This window comes from Pseudophryne corroboree, chromosome 8 (assembly GCF_028390025.1).
Source record: "Pseudophryne corroboree isolate aPseCor3 chromosome 8, aPseCor3.hap2, whole genome shotgun sequence".
Classification (NCBI taxonomy): domain Eukaryota; kingdom Metazoa; phylum Chordata; class Amphibia; order Anura; family Myobatrachidae; genus Pseudophryne; species Pseudophryne corroboree.
The window spans coordinates 173,513,200-173,532,612 of NC_086451.1; the positions used below are offsets into that span (position 1 = coordinate 173,513,200).

Below are 19,413 nucleotides of genomic sequence, written 5' to 3' on the forward strand. Positions count from 1 at the left end.
AGGTAGTGCTGCAGGGCCCACACCCTTTTACTTGCCTTACAGAGCAGCTCTGGAGCTGTTACAGTGCCCAGCTGCTGCAAGAAATCAGCTTGAATGCTTCAGGGGCTGGGGCATAGCCCCACACCGAAGGAGGGTGGAGGTGTTTAATGCGAACTAGGGGTCATCCAAGCGCCGCAAAAGGCCGCCATGCCCTGCACGCCCCTTTTCTCTTTTCATATGCAGACGAGGGTTGAAGCCAACTTTGACCCACTGCTTGGATGACATCACCATATGCAAATCCATCTGCTGCAGGCCTTCCCCCAGGAATGCTTGCACTAGTTGTTGCATTTGGTTTGTTGTTTGGGGGTGCTTCAGTATTAGGCAGCCTTCTGCCCTCCCATGTTCATCTGAAAATGTGTTCTCCCTGCAGTTGTTGTCCCCAGATGAGAGTTCCCTTGTGCTGCCTCAGTTGAATCTCCTTTACTTGACAGAGATGTGCCTGAGCAGCGGCCCTCCCCAGCCCTATCCCAAGTCATACTTATTTTGCATAGGAGATACCATGGTCATGAAGATTGTTCTCCCAGGGTGAGGTTCATTCATTGCATTCTGGGCATGCTGACCCCTATGATTTCCCCAAATGTGGGAAACTCGACTGCATTATTTGTGGTAGTGGGGGACTGTGTTTGTTCTTTCCTCTGGTCAGCTCTGGTAAAAGTCAGATTTATTTGTCTCAGATCTTCTTCTAGCCTTGTTCTTCTATCGAGAGATTCCTTGTGCTGCCTCAGTTGGATCTACTTCACTTGACAGGGGGGTGCCCGAGCAGCGACCCTCCCCAGCTCTATCCCAAATCCTACTTACCTGCCAGGTGAGATACTATGATCATGAAGGTGCTTCTCCCAGGGCAAGTCTCACCCATTGCACTCTGGGTGTGCTGCTCCTGCGATTTCCCCAAATGTGGGAAACTTGACTGCATAATTTGTGTTTCCCCTGGTCGGCTCTGATTTCCCCAAATGTGGGAAACTTGACTGCATTATTTGTGGTAGTGAGTGACTGTGTTTGTGCTTTCCTCTGGTCAGCTCTGGTAAAAGTCAGATTTCTTTGTCTCAGATCTTCCTCTAGCCTTGTTCTTCTTTCGAGAGTTTCCTTGTGCTGCCTCAGTTGGATCTCCTTCACTTGACAGGGGGGTGCCCGAGCAGCGACCCTCCCCAGCTCTAGCCCAACTCCTACTTACCTGCCAGGTAAGATACTATGGCCCTCATTCCGAGTTGTTCGCTCGGTATTTTTCATCGCATCGCAGTGAAAATCCGCTTAGTACGCATGCGCAATGTTCGCACTGCGACTGCGCCAAGTAACTTTACTATGAAGATAGTATTTTTACTCACGGCTTTTTCTTCGCTCCGGCGATCGTAATGTGATTGACAGGAAATGGGTGTTACTGGGCGGAAACACGGCGTTTCAGGGGCGTGTGGCTGAAAACGCTACCGTTTCCGGAAAAAACGCAGGAGTGGCCGGGGAAACGGTGGGAGTGCCTGGGCAAACGCTGGGTGTGTTTGTGACGTCAACCAGGAACGACAAGCACTGAACTGATCGCACAGGCAGAGTAAGTCTGAAGCTACTCTGAAACTGCTAAGTAGTTAGTAATCGCAATATTGCGAATACATCGGTCGCAATTTTAAGAAGCTAAGATTCACTCCCAGTAGGCGGCGGCTTAGCGTGTGTAACTCTGCTAAAATTCGCCTTGCGACCGATCAACTCGGAATGAGGGCCAGTGATCATGAAGGTGCTTCTCCCAGGGCAAGGATCACCCATTGCACTCTGGGTGTGCTGCTCCTGCGATTTCCCCAAATGTGGGAAACTTGACTGCATAATTTGTGTTTCCCCTGGTCGGCTCTCGTATAATTCAGATCTCTTTGTCTCAGGTCTCTCCCCAGCCTAGTTTGCTGTCTGTTTCCTCTTCTCTTTTCTTGAGCCGCTCCCTTCTATGCCCTTGCGCACTATCCTGACTTCTCCCGTCTGCTTACTTTTTGCCTTCCAACGCACAATGCGAACTACAGGTAGTGCTGCAGGTCCCACACCCTTTTATTTGCCTTACAGAGCAGCTCTGGAGCTGTTACAGTGCCCAGCTGCTGCAAGAAATCAGCTTGAATGCTTCAGGGGCTGGGGCATAGCCAACATGAGCCCCACACCGAAGGAGGGTGGAGGTGTTTAATGCGAGCTAGGGGTCATCCAAGCGCCGCAAAAGGCTGCCATGCCCTGCACGCCCCTTTTCTCTTTTCATATGCAGACGAGGGTTGAAGCCAACTTTGACCCACTGCTTGGATGACATCACCATATGCAAATCCATCTGCTGCAGGCCTTCCCCCAGGAATGCCTGCACTAGTTGTTGCATTTTGTTTGTTGTTTTGGGGTGCTTCAGTATTAGGTAGCCTTCTGCCCTCCCATGTTCATCTGAAAATATGTGTTCGCCCTGCAGTTGTTGTCCCCCAGATGAGAGTTCCCTTGTGCTGCCTCAGTTGAATCTCCTTTACTTGACAGAGATGTGCCTGAGCAGCGGCCCTCCCCAGCCCTATCCCAAATCATACTTATTGTGCATAGGAGATACCATGGTCATGAAGATTGTTCTCCCAGGGTGAGGTTCATTCATTGCATTCTGGGTATGCTGACCCCTGTGATTTCCACAAATGTGGGAAACTCGACTGCATTATTTGTGGTAGTGGGGGACTGTGTTTGTGCTTTCCTCTGGTCAGCTCTGGTAAAAGTCAGATTTCTTTGTCTCAGATTTTCCTCTAGCCTTGTTCTTCTTTCGAGAGTTTCCTTGTGCTGCCTCAGTTGGATCTCCTTCACTTGACAGAGGGTGCCCGAGCAGCGACCCTCCCCAGCTCTAGCCCAACTCCTACTTACCTGCCAGGTGAGATACTATGATCATGAAGGTGCTTCTCCCAGGGCAAGGCTCACCCATTGCACTCTGGGTGTGCTGCTCCTGCGGTTTCCCCAAATGTTGGACACTTGACTGCATAATTTGTGTTTCCCCTGGTCGGCTCTCGTATAATTCAGATCTCTTTGTCTCAGGTCTCTCTCCAGCCTAGTTTGCTGTCTGTTTCCACTTCTCTTTTCTTGAGTTGCTCCCTTCTATGCCCTTGCGCACTATCCTGACTTCTCCCGTCTGCTTACTTTGTGCCTTCCAACGCACAATGCAAACTACAGGTAGTGCTGCAGGGCCCACACCCTTTTACTTGCCTTACAGAGCAGCTCTGGAGCTGTTACAGTGCCCAGCTGCTGCAAGAAATCAGCTTGAATGCTTCAGGGGCTGGGGTATAGCCCCACACCGAAGGAGGGTGGAGGTGTTTAATGCGAACTAGGGGTCATCCAAGCGCCGCAAAAGGCCGCCATGCCCTGCACGCCCCTTTTCTCTTTTCATATGCAGACGAGGGTTGAAGCCAACTTTGACCCACTGCTTGGATGACATCACCATATGCAAATCCATCTGCTGCAGGCCTTCCCCCAGGAATGCTTGCACTAGTTGTTGCATTTGGTTTGTTGTTTGGGGGTGCTTCAGTATTAGGCAGCCTTCTGCCCTCCCATGTTCATCTGAAAATGTGTTCTCCCTGCAGTTGTTGTCCCCAGATGAGAGTTCCCTTGTGCTGCCTCAGTTGAATCTCCTTTACTTGACAGAGATGTGCCTGAGCAGCGGCCCTCCCCAGCCCTATCCCAAGTCATACTTATTTTGCATAGGAGATACCATGGTCATGAAGATTGTTCTCCCAGGGTGAGGTTCATTCATTGCATTCTGGGCATGCTGACCCCTATGATTTCCCCAAATGTGGGAAACTCGACTGCATTATTTGTGGTAGTGGGGGACTGTGTTTGTTCTTTCCTCTGGTCAGCTCTGGTAAAAGTCAGATTTATTTGTCTCAGATCTTCTTCTAGCCTTGTTCTTCTATCGAGAGTTTCCTTGTGCTGCCTCAGTTGGATCTACTTCACTTGACAGGGGGGTGCCCGAGCAGCGACCCTCCCCAGCTCTATCCCAAATCCTACTTACCTGCCAGGTGAGATACTATGATCATGAAGGTGCTTCTCCCAGGGCAAGTCTCACCCATTGCACTCTGGGTGTGCTGCTCCTGCGATTTCCCCAAATGTGGGAAACTTGACTGCATAATTTGTGTTTCCCCTGGTCGGCTCTGATTTCCCCAAATGTGGGAAACTTGACTGCATTATTTGTGGTAGTGAGTGACTGTGTTTGTGCTTTCCTCTGGTCAGCTCTGGTAAAAGTCAGATTTCTTTGTCTCAGATCTTCCTCTAGCCTTGTTCTTCTTTCAAGAGTTTCCTTGTGCTGCCTCAGTTGGATCTCCTTCACTTGACAGGGGGGTGCCCGAGCAGCGACCCTCCCCAGCTCTAGCCCAACTCCTACTTACCTGCCAGGTAAGATACTATGGCCCTCATTCCGAGTTGTTCGCTCGGTATTTTTCATCGCATCGCAGTGAAAATCCGCTTAGTACGCATGCGCAATGTTCGCACTGCGACTGCGCCAAGTAACTTTACTATGAAGATAGTATTTTTACTCACGGCTTTTTCTTCGCTCCGGCGATCGTAATGTGATTGACAGGAAATGGGTGTTACTGGGCGGAAACACGGCGTTTCAGGGGCGTGTGGCTGAAAACGCTACCGTTTCCGGAAAAAACGCAGGAGTGGCCGGGGAAACGGTGGGAGTGCCTGGGCAAACGCTGGGTGTGTTTGTGACGTCAACCAGGAACGACAAGCACTGAACTGATCGCACAGGCAGAGTAAGTCTGAAGCTACTCTGAAACTGCTAAGTAGTTAGTAATCGCAATATTGCGAATACATCGGTCGCAATTTTAAGAAGCTAAGATTCACTCCCAGTAGGCGGCGGCTTAGCGTGTGTAACTCTGCTAAAATTCGCCTTGCGACCGATCAACTCGGAATGAGGGCCAGTGATCATGAAGGTGCTTCTCCCAGGGCAAGGATCACCCATTGCACTCTGGGTGTGCTGCTCCTGCGATTTCCCCAAATGTGGGAAACTTGACTGCATAATTTGTGTTTCCCCTGGTCGGCTCTCGTATAATTCAGATCTCTTTGTCTCAGGTCTCTCCCCAGCCTAGTTTGCTGTCTGTTTCCTCTTCTCTTTTCTTGAGCCGCTCCCTTCTATGCCCTTGCGCACTATCCTGACTTCTCCCGTCTGCTTACTTTTTGCCTTCCAACGCACAATGCGAACTACAGGTAGTGCTGCAGGTCCCACACCCTTTTATTTGCCTTACAGAGCAGCTCTGGAGCTGTTACAGTGCCCAGCTGCTGCAAGAAATCAGCTTGAATGCTTCAGGGGCTGGGGCATAGCCAACATGAGCCCCACACCGAAGGAGGGTGGAGGTGTTTAATGCGAGCTAGGGGTCATCCAAGCGCCGCAAAAGGCTGCCATGCCCTGCACGCCCCTTTTCTCTTTTCATATGCAGACGAGGGTTGAAGCCAACTTTGACCCACTGCTTGGATGACATCACCATATGCAAATCCATCTGCTGCAGGCCTTCCCCCAGGAATGCCTGCACTAGTTGTTGCATTTTGTTTGTTGTTTTGGGGTGCTTCAGTATTAGGTAGCCTTCTGCCCTCCCATGTTCATCTGAAAATATGTGTTCTCCCTGCAGTTGTTGTCCCCCAGATGAGAGTTCCCTTGTGCTGCCTCAGTTGAATCTCCTTTACTTGACAGAGATGTGCCTGAGCAGCGGCCCTCCCCAGCCCTATCCCAAATCATACTTATTGTGCATAGGAGATACCATGGTCATGAAGATTGTTCTCCCAGGGTGAGGTTCATTCATTGCATTCTGGGTATGCTGACCCCTGTGATTTCCACAAATGTGGGAAACTCGACTGCATTATTTGTGGTAGTGGGGGACTGTGTTTGTGCTTTCCTCTGGTCAGCTCTGGTAAAAGTCAGATTTCTTTGTCTCAGATTTTCCTCTAGCCTTGTTCTTCTTTCGAGAGTTTCCTTGTGCTGCCTCAGTTGGATCTCCTTCACTTGACAGAGGGTGCCCGAGCAGCGACCCTCCCCAGCTCTAGCCCAACTCCTACTTACCTGCCAGGTAAGATACTATGATCATGAAGGTGCTTCTCCCAGGGCAAGGCTCACCCATTGCACTCTGGGTGTGCTGCTCCTGCGATTTCCCCAAATGTGGGAAACTTGACTGCATAATTTGTGTTTCCCCTGGTCGGCTCTCGTATAATTCAGATCTCTTTGTCTCAGGTCTCTCTCCAGCCTAGTTTGCTGTCTGTTTCCACTTCTCTTTTCTTGAGCCGCTCCCTTCTATGCCCTTGCGCACTATCCTGACTTCTCCCGTCTGCTTACTTTTTGCCTTCCAACGCACAATGCGAACTACAGGTAGTGCTGCAGGTCCCACACCCTTTTATTTGCCTTACAGAGCAGCTCTGGAGCTGTTACAGTGCCCAGCTGCTGCAAGAAATCAGCTTGAATGCTTCAGGGGCTGGGGCATAGCCAACATGAGCCCCACACTGAAGGAGGGTGGAGGTGTTTAATGCGAGCTAGGGGTCATCCAAGCGCCGCAAAAGGCTGCCATGCCCTGCACGCCCCTTTTCTCTTTTCATATGCAGACGAGGGTTGAAGCCAACTTTGACCCACTGCTTGGATGACATCACCATATGCAAATCCATCTGCTGCAGGCCTTCCCCCAGGAATGCCTGCACTAGTTGTTGCATTTTGTTTGTTGTTTTGGGGTGCTTCAGTATTAGGTAGCCTTCTGCCCTCCCATGTTCATCTGAAAATATGTGTTCTCCCTGCAGTTGTTGTCCCCAGATGAGAGTTCCCTTGTGCTGCCTCAGTTGAATCTCCTTTACTTGACAGAGATGTGCCTGAGCAGCGGCCCTCCCCAGCCCTATCCCAAATCATACTTATTTTGCATAGGAGATACCATGGTCATGAAGATTGTTCTCCCAGGGTGAGGTTCATTCATTGCATTCTGGGTATGCTGACCCCTGTGATTTCCACAAATGTGGGAAACTCGACTGCATTATTTGTGGTAGTGGGGGACTGTGTTTGTGCTTTCCTCTGGCCAGCTCTGGTAAAAGTCAGATTTCTTTGTCTCAGATTTTCCTCTAGCCTTGTTCTTCTTTCGAGAGTTTCCTTGTGCTGCCTCAGTTGGATCTCCTTCACTTGACAGAGGGTGCCCGAGCAGCGACCCTCCCCAGCTCTAGCCCAACTCCTACTTACCTGCCAGGTAAGATACTATGATCATGAAGGTGCTTCTCCCAGGGCAAGGCTCACCCATTGCACTCTGGGTGTGCTGCTCCTGCGATTTCCCCAAATGTGGGAAACTTGACTGCATAATTTGTGTTTCCCCTGGTCGGCTCTCGTATAATTCAGATCTCTTTGTCTCAGGTCTCTCTCCAGCCTAGTTTGCTGTCTGTTTCCACTTCTCTTTTCTTGAGCCGCTCCCTTCTATGCCCTTGCGCACTATCCTGACTTCTCCCGTCTGCTTACTTTTTGCCTTCCAACGCACAATGCGAACTACAGGTAGTGCTGCAGGTCCCACACCCTTTTATTTGCCTTACAGAGCAGCTCTGGAGCTGTTACAGTGCCCAGCTGCTGCAAGAAATCAGCTTGAATGCTTCAGGGGCTGGGGCATAGCCAACATGAGCCCCACACTGAAGGAGGGTGGAGGTGTTTAATGCGAGCTAGGGGTCATCCAAGCGCCGCAAAAGGCTGCCATGCCCTGCACGCCCCTTTTCTCTTTTCATATGCAGACGAGGGTTGAAGCCAACTTTGACCCACTGCTTGGATGACATCACCATATGCAAATCCATCTGCTGCAGGCCTTCCCCCAGGAATGCCTGCACTAGTTGTTGCATTTTGTTTGTTGTTTTGGGGTGGTTCAGTATTAGGTAGCCTTCTGCCCTCCCATGTTCATCTGAAAATATGTGTTCTCCCTGCAGTTGTTGTCCCCAGATGAGAGTTCCCTTGTGCTGCCTCAGTTGAATCTCCTTTACTTGACAGAGATGTGCCTGAGCAGCGGCCCTCCCCAGCCCTATCCCAAATCATACTTATTTTGCATAGAAGATACCATGGTCATTAAGATTGTTCTCCCAGGGTGAGGTTCATTCATTGCATTCTGGGTATGCTGACCCCTGTGATTTCCACAAATGTGGGAAACTCGACTGCATTATTTGTGATAGTGGGGGACTGTGTTTGTGCTTTCCTCTGGTCAGCTCTGGTAAAAGTCAGATTTCTTTGTCTCAGATTTTCCTCTAGCCTTGTTCTTCTTTCGAGAGTTCCCTTGCGCTGCCTCAGTTGGATCTCCTTCACTTGACAGGGGGCTGCCCGAGCAGCGACCCTCCCCAGCTCTAGCCCAACTCCTACTTACCTGCCAGGTGAGATACTATGATCATGAAGTTGCTTCTCCCTGGGCAAGGCTCACCCATTGCACTCTGGGTGTGCTGCTCCTGTGATTTCCCCAAATGTGGGAAACTTGACTGCGTAATTTGTGTTTCCCCTGGTCGGCTCTCATATAATTCAGATCTCTTTGTCTCAGGTCTCTCTCCAGCCTAGTTTGCTGTCTGTTTCCACTTCTTTTTTCTTGAGCCCCTCCCTTCTATACCCTTGTGCACTATCCTGACTTCTCCTCCCGTCTGCTTACTTTGTGCCTTACAATGCACAATGCAAACTACAGGTAGTGCTGCAGGGCCCACACCCTTTTACTTGCCTTACAGAGCAGCTCTGGAGCTGTTACAGTGCCCAGCTGCTGCAAGAAATCAGCTTGAATGCTTCAGGGGCTGGGGCATGGCCAACATGAGCCCCACACAGAAGGAGGGTGGGGGTATTTAATGCGAACTAGGGGTCATCCAAGCGCCGCAAAAGGCCGCCATGCCCTGCATACCCCTTTTCTCTTTTCATATGCAGATGAGGGTTCCAGCCAACTTTGGCCCACTGCTTGGATGACATCACCGTATGCAAATCCGTCTTCTGCAGACCTTCCCCCAGGAATGCTTGTACTAGTTGTTGCATTTGGTTTGTTGTTTGGGGGTGCTTCAGTATTAGGCAGCCTTCTGCCCTCCCATGTTCATCTGAAAATATGTGTTCTCCCTGCAGTTGTTGTCCCCAGATGAGAGTTCCCTTGTGCTGCCTCAGTTGAATCTCCTTTACTTGACAGAGATGTGCCTGAGCAGCGGCCCTCCCCAGCCCTATCCCAAATCATACTTATTTTGCATAGGAGATACCATGGTCATGAAGATTGTTCTCCCAGGGTGAGGTTCATTCATTGCATTCTGGGTATGCTGACCCCTGTGATTTCCCCAAACGTGGAAAACTTGACTGCATTATTTGTGGTAGTGAGTGACTGTGTTTGTGCTTTCCTCTGGTCAGCTCTGGTAAAAGTCAGATTTCTTTGTCTCAGATCTTCCTCTAGCCTTGTTCTTCTTTCGAGAGTTTCCTTGTGCTGCCTCAGTTGGATCTCCTTCACTTGACAGGGGGGTGCCCGAGCAGCGACCCTCCCCAGCTCTAGCCCAACTCCTACTTACCTGCCAGGTGAGATACTATGATCATGAAGGTGCTTCTCCCAGGGCAAGGCTCACCCATTGCACTCTGGGTGTGCTGCTCCTGCGATTTCCCCAAATGTGGGAAACTTGACTGCATAATTTGTGTTTCCCCTGGTCGGCTCTCGTATAATTCAGATCTCTTTGTCTCAGGTCTCTCTCCAGCCTAGTTTGCTGTCTGTTTCCACTTCTCTTTTCTTGAGCCGCTCCCTTCTATGCCCTTGCGCACTATCCCAGGATAATTATTGTAGCTGGTCTGCGGGTAACAGCTCTCAGATCCACTTCTAGAAAAAATGCAACAATGTAATTTGAGTGACAAACTGCAGAGATGAACCCTTTCTGTGACTGCTGCACAGGGATCACACAAACTCTATTCATAGGGCTGACTTCACTTAGGGGAGATGTTCTCGCCCCGCAAAGAAGTGCGAGTATATACCGCACTTACGGTACCATTGGATTTACAGATATTTTCTTGCAATACACTATGGGGGTCATTCTGAGTTGATTGCTCGCTATCAGTTTTTAGCAGCCTTAAAACGGTGGAGTTAACATATCTCACGTGGAAGGTGGTCATGTTATTAGCCTTGGCTTCGGCTAGGCGAGTTCGGAATTAGCGGCTTTGTCACATAAAAGCCCATATTTGGTGTTCCATGTGGATAGAGCGGAATTGCGGACCCATCCTCAATTCCTACCAAAAGTGGTCTCATCTTTTCATATGAACCAATCTATTGTGGTGCCTTTGGCTACGCGTGACTTGGAGGATTTCGAGTTACTTGATGTGGTCAGGGCTTTGAAAATTTACGTGGCCAGGACGGCTAGAGTCAGGAAAACTGAAGCGCTGTTTGTCCTGTATGCAACCAACAAGATTGGTGCCCCTGCTTCAAAGCAGGCTATTGCTCGCTGGATTTGTAACACGATTCAGCAAGCGCATTCTATGGCTGGATTGCAGTTACCGAAATCGGTCTAGGCCCATTCCACGAGGAAAGTGGGCTCTTCTTGGGCGGCTGCCCGAGGGGTCTCGGCACTACAGCTGTGTCGAGCTGCTACTTGGTCAGGATCAAACACCTTTTCAAAATACTATAAGTTTGATACCCTGGCTGAGGAGGAACTCATGTTTGCTCAATCGGTGCTGCAGAGTCATCCGCACTCTCCCGCCCGTTTTGGAGCTTTGGTATAATCCCCATGGTCCTTACGGAGTCCCCAGCATCCTCTAGGACGTTAGAGAAAATAAGATTTTAAACCTACCGGTAAATCTTTTTCTCGTAGTCCGTAGAGGATGCTGGGCGCCCGTCCCAAGTGCGGACTACTTCTGCAATACTTGTATATAGTTATTGCTTCAATAAGGGTTATGTTATAGTTGCATCGGTCCTGCACTGATGCTACAGTATGTTGTTTTTTCGTACTCATAACTGGGTAGTTTATCACAAGTTATACGGTGTGATTGGTGTGGCTGGTATGAATCTTGCCCTGGATTAACAAAATCCTTTCCTCATACTGTCAGTCTCCTCTGGGCACAGTTTCTCTAACTGTGGCATAGAGGCGCATAGAGGGAGGAGCCAGTGCACACCCAGAACTAAAGTCTTTCTTAAAGTGCCCATGTCTCCTGCGGAGCCCGTCTATCCCCATGGTCCTTACGGAGTCCCCAGCACCCTCTACGGACTACGAGAAAAAGATTTACCGGTAGGTTTAAAATCTTATTTTCTACTTTATTCTTTTCTATCCTAGTTTATTACGACCAACTCTCATCCAAGGAGTTTGATATTCTACTACCTGCATGCAATTTAAATTGCTTAAATTGTTTATATGGTTGATTTGTCCTTCACAACCCATAATCTGCAACTTGGATGTACTTGTGTCATTGAAAATCTTATAATAAAAATGTTTATATATTGAAAAAAAAAGTTATAAGACATATGCATTCAATATTTGAAGAAACAAAATAAAATAAAGCTATGTATTGGGTTTCACTAACAAGCACATTGGAAGACTTGACTACTGTTAAAAGACATGCATTACATGGTATAGAGCCACAAACCACAATGTAGTAAAATAAAAACAAACTTACATGTGCTAGAGCTGGGGAGGGTCGCTGCTCGGGCAGCCCCCTGTCAAGTGAAGGAGATCCAACTGAGGCAGCACAAGGGAACTCTCGAAAGAAGAACAAGGCTAGAGGAAAATCTGAGACAAAGAAATCTGACTTTTACCAGAGCTGTCCAGAGGAAAGCACAAACACAGTCCCCCACTACCACAAATAATGCAGTCGAGTTTCCCACATTTGTGGAAATCACAGGGGTCAGCATACCCAGAATGCAATGAATGAACCTCACCCTGGGAGAACAATCTTCATGACCATGGTATCTCCTATGCAAAATAAGTATGATTTGGGATAGGGCTGGGGAGGGCCGCTGCTCAGGCACATCTCTGTCAAGTAAAGGAGATTCAACTGAGGCAGCACAAGGGAACTCTCATCTGGGGACAACAACTGCAGGGAGAACACATATTTTCAGATGAACATGGGAGGGCAGAAGGCTACCTAATACTGAAGCACCCCCAAACAACAAACAAAATGCAACAACTAGTGCAAGCATTCCTGGGGGAAGGCCTGCAGCAGATGGATTTGCATATGGTGATGTCATCCAAGCAGTGGGTCAAAGTTGGCTTCAACCCTCGTCTGCATATGAAAAGAGAAAAGGGGCGTGCAGGGCATGGCAGCCTTTTGCTGCGCTTGGATGACCTCTAGCTCGCATTAAACACCTCCACCCTCCTTCGGTGTGGGGCTCATGTTGGCTATGCCCCAGCCCCTGAAGCATTCAAGCTGATTTCTTGCAGCAGTTGGCACTGTAACAGCTCCAGAGCTGCTCTGTAAGGCAAATAAAAGGGTGTGGGACCTGCAGCACTACCTGTAGTTCGCATTGTGCGTTGAAAGGCAAAAAGTAAGCAGACGGGAGAAGACAGGATAGTGCGCAAGGGCATAGAAGGGAGCGGCTCAAGAAAAGAGAAGTGGAAACAGACAGCAAACTAGGCTGGAGAGAGACCTGAGACAAAGAGATCTGAATTATACGAGAGCCGACCAGGGGAAACACAAATTATGCAGTCAAGTTTCCCACATTTGGGGAAATCGCAGGAGCAGCACACCCAGAGTGCAATGGGTGAGCCTTGCCCTGGGAGAAGCACCTTCATGATCATAGTATCTCACCTGGCAGGTAAGTAGGAGTTGGGCTAGAGCTGGGGAGGGTCGCTGCTCGGGCACCCCCCTGTCAAGTGAAGGAGATCCAACTGAGGCAGCACAAGGGAACTCTCGAAAGAAGAACAAGGCTAGAGGAACATCTGAAACAAAGAAATCTGACTTTTACCAGAGCTGACCAGAGGAAAGAACAAACACAGTCCCCCACTACCACAAATAATGCAGTCGAGTTTCCCACATTTAGGGAAATCACAGGGGTCAGCATACCCAGAATGCAATGAATGAACCTCACCCTGAGAGAACAATCTTCATGACCATGGTATCGCCTATGCAAAATAAGTATGATTTGGGATAGGGCTGGGGAGGGCCGCTGCTCAGGCACATCTCTGTCAAGTAAAGGAGATTCAACTGAGGCAGCACAAGGGAACTCTCATCTGGGGACAACAACTGCAGGGAGAACACATATTTTCAGATGAACATGGGAGGGCAGAAGGCTGCCTAATACTGAAGCACCCCCAAACAACAAACCAAATGCAACAACTAGTGCAAGCATTCCTGGGGGAAGGCTGCAGCAGATGGATTTGCATATGGTTATGTCATCCAAGCAGTGGGTCAAAGTTGGCTTCAACCCTCGTCTGCATATGAAAAGAGAAAAGGGGCGTGCAGGGCATGGCGGCCTTTTGCGGCAATTGGATGACCCCTAGTTCGCATTAAACACCTCCACCCTCCTTTGGTGTGGGGCTCATGTTGGCTATGCCCCAGCCCCTGAAGCATTCAAGCTGATTTCTTGCAGCAGCTAGGCACTGTAACAGCTCCAGAGCTGCTCTGTAAGGCAAGTAAAAGGGCGTGGGCCCTGCAGCACTACCTGTAGTTCGCATTGTGCGTTGGAAGGCACAAATTAAGCAGACGGGAGAAGTCAGGATAGTGCGCAAGGGCATAGAAGGGAGCGGCTCAAGAAAAAAGAAGTGTAAACAGACAGCAAACTAGGCTGGAGAGAGACATGAGACAAAGAGATCTGAATTATACGAGAGCCGACCAGGGGAAACACAAATTATGCAGTCAAGTTTCCCACATTTGGGGAAATCGCAGGAGCAGCACACCCAGAGTGCAATTGGTGAGCCTTGCCCTGGGAGAAGCACCTTCATGATCATAGTATCTTACCTAGCAGGTAAGAAGGAGTTGGGCTAGAGCTGGGGAGGGTCGCTGCTCGGGCACCCCCCTGTAAAGTGAAGGAGATCCAACTGAGGCAGCACAAGGGAACTCTCGAAAGAAGAACAAGGCTAGAGGAAGATCTGAGACAAAGAAATCTGACTTTTACCAGAGCTGACCAGAGGAAAGCACAAACACAGTCCCCCACTACCACAAATAATGCTGTCAAGTTTACCACATTTGGGGAAATAACAGGGGTCAGCATACCCAGAATGCAATGAATGAACCTCACCCTGGGAGAACAATCTTCATGACCATGGTATCTCCTATGCAAAATAAGTATGATTTGGGATAGGGCTGGGGAGGGCCGCTGCTCAGGCACATCTCTGTCAAGTAAAGGAGATTCAACTGAGGCAGCACAAGGGAACTCTCATCTGGGGACAACAACTGCAGGAGGTACACATATTTTCAGATGAACATGGGAGGGCAGAAGGCTGCCTAATACTGAAGCACCCCCAAACAACAAACCAAATGCAACAACTAGTGCAAGCATTCCTGGGGGAAGGCCTGCAGCAGATGGATTTGCATATGGTGATGTCATCCAAGCAGTGGGTCAAAGTTGGCTTCAACCCTCGTCTGCATATGAAAAGAGAAAATTGGCATGCAGGGCATGGCGGCCTTTTGCGGTGCTTGGATGACCCCTAGTTCGCATTAAACACCTCCACCCTCCTTCGGTGTGGGGCTCATGATGGCTATGCCTCAGCCCCTGAAGCATTTAAGCTGATTTCTTGCAGCAGCTGGGCACTGTAACAGCTCCAGAGCTGCTCTGTAAGGCAAGTAAAAGGGTGTGGGCCCTGCAGCACTACCTGTAGTTTGCATTGTGCGTTGGAAGGCAAAAAGTAAGCAGACGGGAGAAGTCAGGATAGTGCGCAAGGGCATAGAAGGGAGCAACTCAAGAAAAGAGAAGTGGAAACAGACAGCAAACTAGGCTGGAGAGAGACCTGAGACAAAGAGATCTGAATTATACGAGAGCCGACCAGGTGAAACACAAATTATGCAGTCAAGTGTCCAACATTTGGGGAAACCGCAGGAGTAGCACACCCAGAGTGCAATGGGTGAGCCTTGCCCTGGGAGAAGCACCTTCATGATCATAGTATCTCACCTGGCAGGTAAGTAGGAGCTGGGCTAGAGCTGGGGAGGGTCGCTGCTCGGGCACCCCCCTGTCAAGTGAAGGAGATCCAACTGAGGCAGCACAAGGGAACTCTCGAAAGAAGAACAAGGCTAGAGGAAGATCTGAGACAAAGAAATCTGACTTTTACCAGAGCTGACCAGAGGAAAGCACAAACACAGTCCCTCACTACCACAAATAATGCAGTCCAGTTTCCCACATTTGGGGAAATCACAGGGGTCAGCATACCCAGAATGCAATGAATGAACCTCACCCTGGGAGAACAATCTTCATGACCATGGTATCTCCTATGCAAAATAAGTATGATTTGGGATAGGGCTGGGGAGGGCTCAGGCACATCTCTGTCAAGAATTTATAAAGTCTATACATATATATAACCAAATGTCAATATATATATATAGAACCCAGCGCTCCTATCAAAACTTATCTATTTCACCAATTTGTTGCTTATTTAATCTTTATACATCTATTAATTTTCACCATATATTATAAAATGCTGCTCCCATAGGTAGTACTGTTCTACCAATAATAAACCAAATTTTAAAGATAATCACACTTGTTATCAAGGGAGCGCAAAAAATAAAATATACAAGCTCTTTATTTTTAAAAAATATATATAGACAGAAGAAACCCACATTCAATAAATTACAATGGAGTCAACATATATAGGCACCACTATCCATATCTAAATGTAATCAGGATCTATTTCATATTGCCCTTGATGACAACGGAATGTTTATTAAAGTGTCCAAAAAATCCTCCTGGATACAGCTGTTGTAATTTAATCGTTACTTTCCAATTGTAATTGATACATTAAATTCCTTCTTGTGGATGAACAGCAACAGTTGTAACCAACGCCTCTTATTTACTGCAGTTAAAGTTCATATGTAACTCACGTGAGTAATGAAAGAAAACAGGGGGAGAGCGCTGTGATGGTTGGTGAAACACAGCGGTATGCTACGACCCCCGTTAACCGTGGCTGGATCTTATTGGCACTCGCGGTCGGGATATTTCTCCCTGCCGTGGGGTAGAGACCTCCTTTTGCTCGGTCTCAAATTGCTTTTTCCCCTTCACCGCTGTCTTTACATCAGACGTCCGCCGTGATGTAGCTCGTTCATGAACGGGCTTATATCTCAGCAATCAGAGTGTCCGGTAATCACCTTTCTTACGCGTTTCTCCGCTGTTATCCAAGAGCGGTTTCGTCAGAGGATACATCAGCAGCCTTTTTAAAATGCACCGGACCAATAGTATTACTAATTAGTTGATTGGATACATACATGTACTAATTGGATGCATACATGTAATGACTCACATATGGAACAACTTTCTAATTGCAATTGCACATATAAAGGCATTTCATAATATAAAAATAAGCAACATGGTGATTAAAAATAATAATAAAATAAGCAACAAGGTGGTTTAAAAAATAACAGAAAATATATAATCTATATACAGATTAACCTATAATCTTTCAATCAATACCTCATATCTATAATCACATATACATAATTCAGAGACTCAGCACTAAGGATCCCCATTTACTTATATAAAACCTTTTAGGGTAACATAAATCCATGCCACTACTAAAGCAGTTCTTGTGGCGCAGGGGAAACATCACCTGCACTCTATGCAACTAGTCCCATGTTCGAATCCAACCTGCTCAGCTTAACATCCATATTATTTATTTACTTTTAATGGGATCATTCTATCAATTCATTTTTACCTTTAATTTTTGTTAATATTATTTCTATATTTCATTATTTTAACCCCTGGAATAATTACATTGCTGTTTAAACAACAAAAAGAATTGAAGAAAAAATAAATATTAAACAGACAATTTAAGGATTCGAAGATTTAAATATTTAAAGATTTTAAAATTTAAAACAGGGAGGGGGGGGGAGGGAGGGGGGCCTTTTGGGAGAAGGAGGGGAAAAAAATAAAAATAGAAAAAAAAAATATATATATAAAACCAAGAGAAAGTGTAAAAAGAGGATGGAGGAAGAAATCTGATGTTCATCATTACTAGTGGATTTTACTAAGGAACTTTAAAGGAATACACACAACAGGATTATACAGTTTCATCCTAAGAGGAAAGCTGTTTCCAAAATAGCTACTTCTAATAATTTTGTTTATTTATTAAACATACAATAAATGGATATTCAATAAATAATATATTAGGTAAATCAATAGATAAAATCTTCAGAGACTGCCAATGTTGTTCAGTTCGATGCTCTCATTCAGACCATCAGGTGTAAGGGTACCCAAAGAAAAAATCCAAAATGCCTCCCTTGTCAAGTAAAGGAGATTCAACTGAGGCAGCACAAGGGAACTCTCATCTGGGGACAACAACTGCAGGGAGAACACATATTTTCAGATGAACATGGGAGGGCAGAAGGCTGCCTAATACTGAAGCACCCCCAAACAACAAACCAAATGCAACAACTAGTACAAGCATTCCTGGGGGAAGGCCTGCAGCAGATGGATTTGCATATGGTGATGTCATCCAAGCAGTGGGTCAAAGTTGGCTTCAACCCTCGTCTGCATATGAAAAGAGAAAAGGGGCGTGCAGGGCATGGCGGCCTTTTGCGGCGCTTGGATGACCCCTAGTTCGCATTAAACACCTCCACCCTACTTCGGTGTGGGGCTCATGTTGGTTATGCCCCAGCCCCTGAAGCATTCAAGCTGATTACTTGCAGCAGCTGGGCACTGTAATAGCTCCAGAGCTGCTCTGTAAGGCAACTAAAAGGGTGTGGGCCCTGCAGCACTACCTGTAGTTCGCATTGTGCGTTGGAAGGCACAAAGTAAGCAGACGGGAGAAGTCAAGATAGTGCGCAAGGGCATAGAAGGGAGTGGCTCAAGAAAAGAGAAGTGTAAACAGACAGCAAACTAGGCTGGAGAGAGACATGAGACAAAGAGATCTGAATTATACGAGAGCCGACCAGGGGAAACACAAATTATGCAGTCAAGTTTCCCACATTTGGGGAAATCGCAGGAGCAGCACACCCAGAGTGCAATTGGTGAGCCTTGCCCTGGGAGAAGCACCTTCATGATCATAGTATCTTACCTAGCAGGTAAGAAGGAGTTGGGCTAGAGCTGGGGAGGGTCGCTGCTCGGGCACCCCCCTGTCAAGTGAAGGAGATCCAACTGAGGCAGCACAAGGGAACTCTCGAAAGAAGAACAAGGCTAGAGGAAGATCTGAGACAAAGAAATCTGACTTTTACCAGAGCTGACCAGAGGAAAGCACAAACACAGTCCCCCACTACCACAAATAATGCTGTCAAGTTTACCACATTTGGGGAAATAACAGGGGTCAGCATACCCAGAATGCAATGAATGAACCTCACCCTGGGAGAACAATCTTCATGACCATGGTATCTCCTATGCAAAATAAGTATGATTTGGGATAGGGCTGGGGAGGGCCGCTGCTCAGGCACATCTCTGTCAAGTAAAGGAGATTCAACTGAGGCAGCACAAGGGAACTCTCATCTGGGGACAACAACTGCAGGAGGTACACATATTTTCAGATGAACATGGGAGGGCAGACGGCTGCCTAATACTGAAGCACCCCCAAACAACAAACCAAATGCAACAACTAGTACAAGCATTCCTGGGGGAAGGCCTGCAGCAGATGGATTTGCATATGGTGATGTCATCCAAGCAGTAGGTCAAAGTTGGCTTCAACCCTCGTCTGCATATGAAAAGAGAAAATTGGCATGCAGGGCATGGCGGCCTTTTGCGGTGCTTGGATGACCCCTAGTTCGCATTAAACACCTCCACCCTCCTTCGGTGTGGGGCTCATGATGGCTATGCCCCAGCCCCTGAAGCATTCAAGCTGATTTCTTGCAGCAGCTGGGCACTGTAACAGCTCCAGAGCTGCTCTGTAAGGCAAGTTAAAGGGTGTGGGCCCTGCAGCACTACCTGTAGTTTGCATTGTGCGTTGGAAGGCACAAAGTAAGCAGACGGGAGAAGTCAGGATAGTGCGCAAGGGCATAGAAGGGAGCAACTCAAGAAAAGAGAAGTGGAAACAGACTGCAAATTAGGCTGGAGAGAGACCTGAGACAAAGAGATCTGAATTATATGAGAGCCGACCAGGTGAAACACAAATTATGCAGTCAAGTGTCCAACATTTGGGGAAACCGCAGGAGTTGCACACCCAGAGTGCAATGGGTGAGCCTTGCCCTGGGAGAAGCACCTTCATGATCATAGTATCTCACCTGGCAGGTAAGTAGGAGCTGGGCTAGAGCTGGGGAGGGTCGCTGCTCGGGCACCCCCCTGTCAAGTGAAGGAGATCCAACTGAGGCAGCACAAGGGAACTCTCGAAAGAAGAACAAGGCTAGAGGAAGATCTGAGACAAAGAAATCTG

General features: G+C 47.9%; 20 non-coding genes and 4 pseudogenes across 20 annotated transcripts; 14 read left to right on the forward strand and 10 right to left on the reverse strand.

Annotated features, from left to right (window-relative positions):
• The first annotated feature begins 513 nt into the window (after positions 1–513).
• LOC134950939 (U1 spliceosomal RNA) lies at positions 514–677 on the forward strand. Its single transcript, XR_010183770.1, has one exon. It is a non-coding gene; the product is annotated as a U1 spliceosomal RNA (small nuclear RNA).
• Positions 678–829: 152 nt separating this feature from the next.
• Positions 830–1,050, forward strand: LOC134952130 (U1 spliceosomal RNA; annotated as a pseudogene).
• Positions 1,051–2,557: 1,507 nt separating this feature from the next.
• LOC134951160 (U1 spliceosomal RNA) lies at positions 2,558–2,721 on the forward strand. The gene has a single exon (XR_010183952.1). It is a non-coding gene; the product is annotated as a U1 spliceosomal RNA (small nuclear RNA).
• Positions 2,722–2,872: 151 nt separating this feature from the next.
• On the forward strand, positions 2,873–3,035 carry LOC134952901 (U1 spliceosomal RNA). Its single transcript, XR_010185279.1, has one exon. It is a non-coding gene; the product is annotated as a U1 spliceosomal RNA (small nuclear RNA).
• Positions 3,036–3,694: 659 nt separating this feature from the next.
• Positions 3,695–3,858, forward strand: LOC134950940 (U1 spliceosomal RNA). Its single transcript, XR_010183771.1, has one exon. It is a non-coding gene; the product is annotated as a U1 spliceosomal RNA (small nuclear RNA).
• Positions 3,859–4,010: 152 nt separating this feature from the next.
• Positions 4,011–4,231, forward strand: LOC134952131 (U1 spliceosomal RNA; annotated as a pseudogene).
• A 1,507-nt stretch (positions 4,232–5,738) lies between these two features.
• On the forward strand, positions 5,739–5,902 carry LOC134951161 (U1 spliceosomal RNA). The gene has a single exon (XR_010183953.1). It is a non-coding gene; the product is annotated as a U1 spliceosomal RNA (small nuclear RNA).
• A 151-nt stretch (positions 5,903–6,053) lies between these two features.
• Positions 6,054–6,216, forward strand: LOC134952479 (U1 spliceosomal RNA). The gene has a single exon (XR_010184992.1). It is a non-coding gene; the product is annotated as a U1 spliceosomal RNA (small nuclear RNA).
• Positions 6,217–6,887: 671 nt separating this feature from the next.
• On the forward strand, positions 6,888–7,051 carry LOC134950743 (U1 spliceosomal RNA). Its single transcript, XR_010183609.1, has one exon. It is a non-coding gene; the product is annotated as a U1 spliceosomal RNA (small nuclear RNA).
• Positions 7,052–7,202: 151 nt separating this feature from the next.
• Positions 7,203–7,365, forward strand: LOC134952481 (U1 spliceosomal RNA). Its single transcript, XR_010184993.1, has one exon. It is a non-coding gene; the product is annotated as a U1 spliceosomal RNA (small nuclear RNA).
• A 671-nt stretch (positions 7,366–8,036) lies between these two features.
• Positions 8,037–8,200, forward strand: LOC134951711 (U1 spliceosomal RNA). The gene has a single exon (XR_010184400.1). It is a non-coding gene; the product is annotated as a U1 spliceosomal RNA (small nuclear RNA).
• A 152-nt stretch (positions 8,201–8,352) lies between these two features.
• On the forward strand, positions 8,353–8,494 carry LOC134952786 (U1 spliceosomal RNA; annotated as a pseudogene).
• A 695-nt stretch (positions 8,495–9,189) lies between these two features.
• LOC134951210 (U1 spliceosomal RNA) lies at positions 9,190–9,353 on the forward strand. Its single transcript, XR_010183992.1, has one exon. It is a non-coding gene; the product is annotated as a U1 spliceosomal RNA (small nuclear RNA).
• Positions 9,354–9,505: 152 nt separating this feature from the next.
• On the forward strand, positions 9,506–9,668 carry LOC134952047 (U1 spliceosomal RNA). The gene has a single exon (XR_010184667.1). It is a non-coding gene; the product is annotated as a U1 spliceosomal RNA (small nuclear RNA).
• A 2,074-nt stretch (positions 9,669–11,742) lies between these two features.
• LOC134950744 (U1 spliceosomal RNA) lies at positions 11,743–11,906 on the reverse strand. The gene has a single exon (XR_010183610.1). It is a non-coding gene; the product is annotated as a U1 spliceosomal RNA (small nuclear RNA).
• A 670-nt stretch (positions 11,907–12,576) lies between these two features.
• LOC134952048 (U1 spliceosomal RNA) lies at positions 12,577–12,739 on the reverse strand. The gene has a single exon (XR_010184668.1). It is a non-coding gene; the product is annotated as a U1 spliceosomal RNA (small nuclear RNA).
• Positions 12,740–12,891: 152 nt separating this feature from the next.
• On the reverse strand, positions 12,892–13,055 carry LOC134951592 (U1 spliceosomal RNA). The gene has a single exon (XR_010184304.1). It is a non-coding gene; the product is annotated as a U1 spliceosomal RNA (small nuclear RNA).
• Positions 13,056–13,725: 670 nt separating this feature from the next.
• Positions 13,726–13,888, reverse strand: LOC134953594 (U1 spliceosomal RNA). The gene has a single exon (XR_010185667.1). It is a non-coding gene; the product is annotated as a U1 spliceosomal RNA (small nuclear RNA).
• Positions 13,889–14,040: 152 nt separating this feature from the next.
• On the reverse strand, positions 14,041–14,204 carry LOC134951290 (U1 spliceosomal RNA). Its single transcript, XR_010184057.1, has one exon. It is a non-coding gene; the product is annotated as a U1 spliceosomal RNA (small nuclear RNA).
• Positions 14,205–14,875: 671 nt separating this feature from the next.
• Positions 14,876–15,038, reverse strand: LOC134953039 (U1 spliceosomal RNA). Its single transcript, XR_010185383.1, has one exon. It is a non-coding gene; the product is annotated as a U1 spliceosomal RNA (small nuclear RNA).
• A 152-nt stretch (positions 15,039–15,190) lies between these two features.
• On the reverse strand, positions 15,191–15,354 carry LOC134951142 (U1 spliceosomal RNA). Its single transcript, XR_010183936.1, has one exon. It is a non-coding gene; the product is annotated as a U1 spliceosomal RNA (small nuclear RNA).
• Positions 15,355–17,966: 2,612 nt separating this feature from the next.
• On the reverse strand, positions 17,967–18,129 carry LOC134953595 (U1 spliceosomal RNA). Its single transcript, XR_010185668.1, has one exon. It is a non-coding gene; the product is annotated as a U1 spliceosomal RNA (small nuclear RNA).
• Positions 18,130–18,281: 152 nt separating this feature from the next.
• LOC134951291 (U1 spliceosomal RNA) lies at positions 18,282–18,445 on the reverse strand. Its single transcript, XR_010184058.1, has one exon. It is a non-coding gene; the product is annotated as a U1 spliceosomal RNA (small nuclear RNA).
• A 699-nt stretch (positions 18,446–19,144) lies between these two features.
• LOC134953385 (U1 spliceosomal RNA) lies at positions 19,145–19,279 on the reverse strand (annotated as a pseudogene).
• Between the last annotated feature and the right edge of the window lie 134 nt (positions 19,280–19,413).